Source organism: Orcinus orca, chromosome X (assembly GCF_937001465.1).
Source record: "Orcinus orca chromosome X, mOrcOrc1.1, whole genome shotgun sequence".
Taxonomy (NCBI): domain Eukaryota; kingdom Metazoa; phylum Chordata; class Mammalia; order Artiodactyla; family Delphinidae; genus Orcinus; species Orcinus orca.
In genome coordinates this window covers 125,485,584-125,495,518 of record NC_064580.1, presented here as the reverse complement: position 1 = coordinate 125,495,518, position 9,935 = coordinate 125,485,584, and the positions used below count along the sequence as shown (strand labels likewise).

At 36.9% G+C, this 9,935-nt stretch overlaps 1 non-coding gene across 1 annotated transcript; it reads right to left on the bottom strand.

Moving 5' to 3' along the window:
• Positions 1-332: 332 nt before the first annotated feature.
• TRNAA-UGC (transfer RNA alanine (anticodon UGC)) lies at positions 333-404 on the bottom strand. Its single transcript has one exon. It is a non-coding gene; the product is annotated as a tRNA-Ala (tRNA).
• Positions 405-9,935: the final 9,531 nt, after the last annotated feature.

Genomic DNA, 9,935 nt, shown 5'->3' with positions numbered 1-9,935 from the left:
CCATCCAGTGGTTAAAACTCCGTGCTTCCAATGCAGGGGGAGTGGGTTCCATCCCTGGTTGGGGAACTAAGATCCCACATGCCATGCAGTGTGGCCAAAGAAAACCCAAACAAACAAACAAACAAAAAGTTCAGTGAACATCCATCACCTCATATAGATACAACATTACAGAAGTAGAAAAAACAAATTTTTTCCTTGGATTTTCTCTCTTAACTTCCGTATATAACGTACAGCAGTGTTAATTATATTTATCTCGATGTAATAATTTTTTAAATTTAGATCTTCACTTGCACTAGCCATATTTTCCAAGAATTAAACAAGGAGAAATCAAGTGGAGATGCTGGGGATCGAACCCAGGACCTCATACATGCAAAGCAGGTGCTCTACCACTGAGCTACATCCCCATGTTGATGTAATCATTTTTAATAAACTTTGTCAGTGTATAACCAAAGAAACTTGCCTGAGCCAAACCATTTTACCTTAAAAAAAGCAATATTATGTCATGTGTATGTAATTTTGATACAGGAAATTGGAGAATATCATAGATAGTAGTTCAACGATGGCTTTATAAAAGATATAATATTTTATCCTCCATAGAGGCAGTAAAACCACAATTCACAAAACATTTTCATAGGAAAAGTGACAGCAGGTTATATGGAGAAAACAAAGACAGAGGTATAATGATCCAGGAATCCATTACTTTATGAGGATCCAATTAAATTATGTATTATTTATATGTTTGATTATAAAAATTATATAAGCTCATTATTGATACTTTAGAACATATATTTATACTATCAGAGATAACAACTTTTCCACGTAGGGTCACTAATTTTCCAGTCTTTCTTTTAGAGTAAACTGGATATACAGTTCTGTATTATTCTGATTTACGTTATATAATCAACATTTTCCCACATTTTTCCAAATAAAATTTAAAGGCCTGCATTTTATGTGATCACATGAATGTGCTCTAATTTATTTTATTCCATTCCCTACAGTTAAATGTTTACATTTTTCTACTTTTTCTTATTATACAATAACTCTGAGAGGGTCATCATTATTTATTAATATGTCTGTATTTATGATTATTTCTTTATGATATAGTCACCAAAGTATAATTTCTATGTCATACTTCTTGAAAATTTTTGAAGGTTGCTATAGATTGCTGTTTCTTTCCATAAGTTTATAAAATTTGTACTAATTTATAGTTCTGCCAGCAATATTTGGTTCTTGTTTCATAAAACTTTGTCATCCTTGAGCATCAGTATCTTTTATAATTTAATAGGTAACAAATGGTATATATAACTATTTAGTTTTGTATTTCTTTGATTACAATTTTTAATGTTTATATCATAATTTCTAATTTTTGATGTATATGGGCATGATTTTGTTTAGTTCCTACTTTTTAAATCAGCATCTCAGTTTTCTTAATATATGAAAAGATTTAATTATAAAAAATGCTTTTACATTTCCAACCAACTATTATATAAAGCAAAAATCCTCTTTCCTAATATGTATCTATTGTTAACACTTTTCTTGATAGTACTGGTGTAATTTTATTTTACTTCATATAACACTTTTTGAGCAATAATGAACATGGAATTGACAAGCCAGGGTTCTCATTGCTGACTCCACCATATCTTTTTGTGTGACCTTGAAAATGTAGACAACAGATTTTATTCTAATGCAGAGACAGCTGGTGCCCACCCATTCATCCATTCACTCATTTATTCATTCTTAAGTCATTATTTTAATGAGTACCCCATGGAGAGAACTTGGAAATTTTCCATCCCTACATCTCTCCCAAAGCTGCTGGATGCCTGAAATTTAACCATTAGAGAATCATTTTAGGGACTATTGATCTGGGGACAGAGCTATCAAGAGGTTTAACTGTAAAAAGTCAAGCAACAGGCAAACAGCTGCCTCCTTCTATCCATTAAATCACATTCTTCCACTGCCTTCCAATACACCAAGCAGGGCTTTGGGGAAAATTCCTTCCCTAGGGTTTCTCATCCTTTCTTCTCATTCCACGGCTTTGGATTTATATTGGGAGGATCATGGTGAGGTTTCATTAGATTATTTGGGGGTAAAGGATGGTTGCTTTCCTGACAAGCCGTAGGTAAAGAAGCTCAGCGTACAATTTACTTCATGCCTAGTCACCTCATGAGGTACTGGGGTAGGAGTCCCATTACCTTTCTCCTGAATAAGAGTAGCATCCTCTTCTGGGTTTTAGGTGGGCTTGGGGCCTGGATGCGTCTGTCTCAGGGCCAGGACTGGGATGACAGGATCGGACAGAGCCTGGGTTAGGATGAGGGAAGTGACTGAGTTATTCAAGTGCAGGGTTGGATCCCATATTTATTTAAAATTTTGTCCATCATAGATTTTTCATTGATTTCAAATTTTTAAAATATTACATTAGAATAATGTGCATTTTGATTTACTGATTTTTTTTTTTTTGGCCACGCCACATGGCATGCGGGATCCTAGTTCTCTGATCAGGGATCAAAGCCACGCCCTCTTCAGTGGAAGCGCGGAGTCATAACCACTGGACCACCAGGGAAGTCCAATTTACTGATGTTTTTGATGGCTCCTAAAATTCTGTGCCCTCGTTGAGTGCCTCAGTTGCTTGATCATAATCCTGGCCCTGATTTTATTTCCTAGAGACGGAGGGAGCTTATCATCATCTTCAAGCTTGATATTAACCAAAGCTGGATGATGATTCCCAAATCCAACCCCAGCTGTCACTTTTGGAGAAAGTTTTGGCTTCCTTCCATATCCATCTGCTCTGGCCACTGGGTGTATTCCACATGTTTGAGTCTATGTCCTGGTCTATATCCTGTGACAATTCAGCAATTATCTCTCATCTGGCATTCATCTTGGCTGAACAATAAAACAATAGCAAAAGGTACCATGCACTCTGGAGACCTCCACAGACTTCTTTGGTTCAGGAACTTGGGGTAGGTGGAGTTGGGGATGGTGGGCAGCAGGACATATTCCTTCAAGGCTCTGAAGTGGCAGGGGCCTGCAGAAGGTACAGTATTACAGGGATTCTTAAACCTGGCTACATACTACAATCACCTGAAGAGCTTTCAAAAATACCTACGTCTGGGTTCTACCCTCAGCTTTTCATTTAATTGGTCTGGGGTAGAACTGAGGCGCTGGGGTTTTGTAAAGCTCCTCAGATGATATTAATGTGAAACCAAACTCGAAAACCACTGTCTTTCATTACTCAGGGGCCAGCTGAGGCTCACTCTGAAGGGCATGAGAAGCAGATTATTATGGATCTGAAGAATCAAGTGAATAGTTTCTAAGGCTTTGGGTGAAGAAATGTCTTGTACAGCGAAAATTGGTAGCAGTGAGAGGGAGGGTGGGGAGAAAGTTTCAGTATTTCCCTAAGATTTGCTCAGTGCTATGTCCCAATTCATTATGGATGTTGGGAGCTGAATACTCTTTTTCCACTGAGTGCCCAAACTTTTGTTGAGTTTTGTTTTTGAGGTATAACCCTGGTCTCTGCTTATAATCACATTTGAAGCTATAGAATCTCACCAAGTGAGTTTCTAAATGTATTTTAAACATTTACCAAGGAGCTTCTTCCAAAATATGTTTGTTTTTTTTTTTTGCGGTACACGGGCCTCTCACTGTTGTGGCCTCTCCCATTGTGGAGCACAGGCTCCGGATGCGCAGGCTCAGTGGCCATGGCTCACAGGCCCAGCCGCTCCGCGGCATGTGGGATCTTCCCAGACCGGGGCCCAAACCGGCGTCCCCTGCATCGGCAGGCGGACTCTCAACCACTGCGCCACCAGGGAAGCCCTGGTGTATGTTTTGAATACCTTGAGAGACATGTTTCTGCTGCCAGTTTTAGGCTAGAGTGTAAAATTTCTAGTAAAGATCAATCTCAATTTCAAAGCCATAACCCCTTGCCTTCAGAAAATCCTCTCCATTTTAGAGTTGGAAATAAGAGAGCACCGATGTGGAGAGGGGCTGATATTGCTTCTCAGGTCGTCAATGACCATAATGACGTGAAGAAGATGGAACAGTTTCTATCTTCATTACCCTAATAGGACTTTGAGGACTATTAGGGTAATGAAGATTAATAGTTCCATTACTCTTTCACTTTCGTGCTAAACCAAAGCCACAGATCACTGAGGAGAAAAAGGTATCCCAAATATTATGTAATTGTCATTGACTGCGAACAACGAGGCACTCCATTTGGTTTCTTGCACTAAGTTTGGTTTCAGTCTTTGCTGGGTAACCAGAACTTTCTGTGGTCCAGATGATACTGCTGAAAATGATCACCATACTGTCCTCTATTTTGAGGTTTATTAAAAGCAGCTCTTGTTCTGTTGAGATGTCTTGAGAGTGGTGGAAGGATGGGATGCCAGGGCTGTTTCTCTCTCCTACATTTTGGAATTTTTGATAGAATAATTTTCTGAAACTTTGCATTAAGGTCAAAGGACTTGAAAAATAAAGAGTAGGAGGCAGTAGGTAGTAGTGGTCAGATTGATCATGATTCTGTCTGCCCAGCCCAGATTCTAAGAACTTTTCTAAGAATTAAATGCTAAATGTGAAAGTGGACCTAGTAAGTTTTCTACCCTAGTGTTTTACCCAATACCTAATTTTCCTCTAAAAGCAGCAATTATTGCTAAGTCTTACAGTGCTTGGTATGTCATATGCATTATCTTAGCTAAATATTCATGGGTTGGTACCATTATTGTGTCCATTATACAGCTAAAGAAGCTGAACTCCAGGTCCAGGTCACACAGCCTGTAAGTGGAAAAACTAGCACCTGAATCTAGATCTGTCCCAACTCAAACCTGTGCTTTACAAAACTGCTTTCTAATGTTTCTCTGATAAGTGATATTCTAAAAGTTTATAGTAATATCATTTTTGTCTGCATACTACATTGCTTTATAAAAATACATTTCAATTTCTTCATGAAAATTTTGAGACCTCTGTCACTTAGTCTACCTACAGGAAAAAAAACTTTTTGTTTTCTTTCTATGAAAAAGATGAGCAGTGATATTGTGAAAAAATTACAAACAAATGGTATGCAATGTCTCACAACTCTACTGCAATTCATTTCGACAAGTATGTAGGAAGGTCTCATTTGTACCACATAATATGCAGAGAAATATGAATATGAAGATAAATAATACAGTCTCTATCTTCAAAGAATTTACAATAATTGAAATAGGCCCATTTCTTGGACACAGTAACATGGGTGGCTGCATTATATCCCACTCATTTGGAGTGATGGCATAGATGCTTCACCTTAATGTTTTTTCTGTCTATCCTAGGGATCCGATGAGAAGTATCTACAGAGCAGCTTCCTTCTACGGATGATATTCTTGGGCAGCCTTCACTGCTTGTTTCCCCAGGGCCACAACCCCTTTTCATGATGGTTGTGGAGAAACATGGAATAAATAATGAGTTGGCAAAGCCCTGTATCACTGCAGAGGAAGGAGTATGTATGTATTTATGTATTCCAGACATGTGAAATAATATTAGAGAAGATTGAGTCTTCAATGGTACATAGTTTTAAGGTTGGCAAGAAGTGGCTATTGATGGGGAGAAAAGTAAAGGTGGAGAGATCAAAGCAATTCTATGGAAGTGTAAGGAGGTATGAGGAGAGCAGATTTCTTAAGTTGTGGAATGCCATGAAAAGGTACTTAAATTTTGATATGAACAAAATGGAAAGACATTAATCATTGCAGTTCTGAAGGCTGTAATCAGTGCATAGGTAGTAGTTTTCTGTAATCCAGTGGCTTCCAAAATGTGATTCATGGAGCACTTGACTTTTATGGAGTCCTCTCATTAGTGACCCCTGTAGTGTTAATAATTATAAAGTCAGTTCTATCTAGGGTTAAAATAATGTACACATGGAGCTAAGAGTATCTCATAGCAACACACACACAAGGGTTTGATTTTAAAAAAGGTAAGATAAATTATGCAAAAGTTATAGGAATTAAAAGTTTCTTAGGCAATTTACTTAAATTTAAATAATTTTTAAAAGCATGGACTATGGATGTCAAGTAATATTTCCGTCATTGCCTAAAGGTATATTCTTAAGAGTTGCAAAGCATTCTTTGTTTCAAAAGTCTGTGGCAACAGACAAGATTGATATCAAACTGAATAATTCATCAGCTAAACTTTGCTCATAGCCATTAGCAGTAATTCTGATGAGTATGCATACAGAGAACTTGTTCAAACTTTCCTCCTAATTTCAGCATTGAACTTGAATGGTTCTTGATTCAAATTTCAAGTTTGTCAGGATTTTCAATCTCCTCATTAAAAAAAAGTCTAGGAAGGATTCATAACTTGAGAAGACATCCAATATTTATTTTTCCATATGAAATATACATGGATTAAAAATGTTTGGTACTTTATATTTAACATAACTTTATCAGATCCTTTTTGTAAAAGTATATCTTAAATCCCCAAATTTTAATATCTAATTTTTGGCCCATAGGAAAAGCTTAAGAAATATGTATTGAATAATTATAGCTTTACACTATCTGCCTATATCCAGTCTCAGTCTTCTCCACACAATATTCCTTAGAAGCAGAGAAATAAGTGTTAATTTCCTCATTTTTTGGATCAAGGTATTAAGGCTCCAAGACTTTAAATGATTATCCTAAATTCACATAATTTAGTGTTAAAACCAGCATAGCATGCAGGTTACCGAATCCAAGTTCAATGCTCTTATGTCAAATCAGAACATATTATATGATTCGTGTTATCAGTTCTTCAAAAATACTTGGAGGAATTTTACAATACAAGCTACATATAAATGAAATTCACAGCAGAAATAAAAAAGAATAAGATAATAAATATACATGTAGTCATAAACTAATCCATATCCTGTGGTCAAGAATTTACTGTGGATCTAAATTTCCTTGCAGCAATGTAAAAAGTTATATAATTTGCATCATTTGCCAAATGGAAAAACACAGGCAATGTGATATCATGTTACAACCATGCTAAAAACTCTCCCAATGTCTTTTCATTGCACTTACATATAATTCAAACTACACGTGTAGCCTACATGTGTAGGCACAACATCCTCTGGCTCCAATTATTTTTCTAGTCTCATCAAGTATTACTTTCCCCAATGTTAACTACATTTTAATCTCTCTCTTCCTTCAACATGCCACACTCATTCCCATCTTCAGGTCTTTGGACTCACTATTCAATCCACTGGCAATACTATTCACCCAGATATTCACTTGACTAGCCCTTTCTTATTATCCAGGTCCTAGGTCAAAAGTCTTAGGTTCTCCTTATTCAAGCGTCAAAGAAATCATAACTGACCATCTTATCTAAATTAGTCATTTCCCCAGCTACTCCCTAATTAATTACCATGGCCTATTTTCTTCATAGCACTTGACCCTCTCTGAAGTTTTCATATTTTTCCTAATTTTTGTTTATTTCTCTTCCCCTCCAAGTTGAATGAAAATTTCACAAGAGTCAAATACTCGTGTATCTTTTTTTCCCACTGTTGGATCTCCAGCACCAAGGACAGAGCCAATTGGGCACTCAATTGTAAATGAACAGTCACTGAGATGAACTTTTCTGAAAACTTAATCCTAAAGCCTCATAAATTCTTTTCTTTTCAACTTTTATTTTTTTATGTTTTTTTAACATCTTTATTGGAGTATAATTGCTTTACAATGGTGTGTTAGTTTCTGCTTTATAACAAAGTGAATCAGCTATACATATACATATATTGCCATATCTCCTCCCTCTTGCATCTCCCTCCCACCCTCCCTATCCCACCCCTCTAGGTGGTCACAAAGCACCTAGCTGATGTCCCTGTGCTATGTGGCTGCTTCCCACTAGCTATCAATTTTACATTTGGTAGTGTATATATGTCCATGCCACTCTCTCACTTCATCCCAGCTTACCCTTCCCCCTCCCCACATCCTCAAGTCCATTCTCTACGTCTTCATCTTTATTCCTGTCCCCCCTAGGTTCTTCAGAACTTTTTTTTTAGATCCCATATATATGTGTTAGCACACGGTATTTGTTTTTCTCTTTCTGACTTACTTCAATCTGTATGACAGACTCTAGGTCCATCTACCTCACTACAAATAACTCAGTTTCATTCCTTTTTATGGCTGAGTAATATTCCATTGTATATATGTGCCACATCTTCTTTATCCATTCATCTGTCGATGGCCACTTAGGCTGCTTCCATGTCCTGGCTATTGTTAATAGAGCTGCAATGAACATTGTAGTACATGACTCTTTTTGAATTATGATTTTTCTCAGGGTATATGCCCAGGAGTGGGATTGCTGGGTTGTATGGTAGTTCTATTTTTAGTTTTTTAAGGAACCTCCATACTGTTCCATAGTGGCTGTATCAATTTACATTCCCACCAACAGTGCAAGAGGGTTCCCTTTTCTCCACACCCTCTCAAGCATTTATTGTTTGTAGATTTTTTGATGATGGCCATTCTGACTGGTGTGAGGTGATACCTCATTGTAGTTTTGATTTGCAATTCTCTAATAATTAGTGATGTTGAGCATCCTTTCATGTGTTTGTTGGCAATTTGTATATCTTCTTTGGAGAAATGTCTATTTAGGTCTTCTACCCATTTTTGGATTGCGTTGTTTGTAAAACTTCAAAAATTTTTAAAAAGACTTTGAAAACATGATGTGATATGGCTTTAGCATCTACTTTTAGAAATATGAAGCCACCACCAGTAGAGATGGGGTAGAATGAAGACAGAGTTTATGGCAGAACTTTGAGTAAAACTAGTATGTAATTGAAGGCCAACTAAATAAGAGCCTTTGAAGGAGATTAACATGAAATGTCCACAGAGAGGAAAAAAACAAGGTTAGCGTTACAAAATCAAAGTGACAGGAAGATTTTTAAAGCAGGTCATGAATAGTGTAAATGCCTGAAAAGTATTCAATGAATTTTTCAACAAAATTCCTAGTGGTAACCTTGGCAAAAGCAAATTCAGGGGAGCAGCCACAGTGATGATGAAAGTTATATTACAGTGGATTCATGGAAAATTATAACATGGAATTTAAACATGAAAAATTGATGGCATGATTTTGTGCTAGACATTCTTAGAGTATATTTGTACTAGTCTCAATTTAGCTCTCTGCTCAAGTATCTGTACTAGAGGAGCACTGCCTTCTGATGAGATACTGAATTGGATATTCACAAATAAATTGGATTTTTTCCCACCAGTCAGGCTTTTAAATATTTGAATACCTACATACTGTATACCTTAAATCTTCTCTTCTGTAGGCTGAATATTTATAGATTCTCCAACCATTCCCACTTATGACCTGGTTTCAAACCCTTTACTTACATCCATGTTGTCCTCTGGCCACTCTAGTTTGTCAATGTCATCTTACAATGTGATTTCTAGAAATATTTAAGGACATCACTACACCTTTCCAAATACTTGTAATAGTTCCCCATTGCCCCATTCATTCTTACTTGCAAGACCTTCAACATTGACTTTAGCAAATATTCTTAGCCATTATTTCCCTTTCTCCTCCATTATTTACAATACACAGTCTAGACCAGAGGTCAGCAAACTTTTTCTGTAAAGGGCCAGTTAGTAAATAGGTTTGCTCTGCAGACCATATGCTCTCTGTTGCAACTACTCAACATGTTATAAACAATACAATAGATAGTATCTATTATAGACAATACATTAATGACTAACTGACTGTGTCCCAATAACACTTTACTGGAGAAAAATATAGCAAGTTGAATTTGGCTCACGAGCCATAGTTTGCCAACCCGTGGTCTAGACAAGCAAAGTGCCTTGACATTTCCTTGGTACACCTCAGTTACTTCTGTGGCTTTGTTCATGCTCTCCACCCCTCCCCCCACACCATTAGTTAAAGTAAAGGTTATGCTGATGTAATCAACAGACTCAAATACAGCAGTTTACATGAGAGGAAATGTT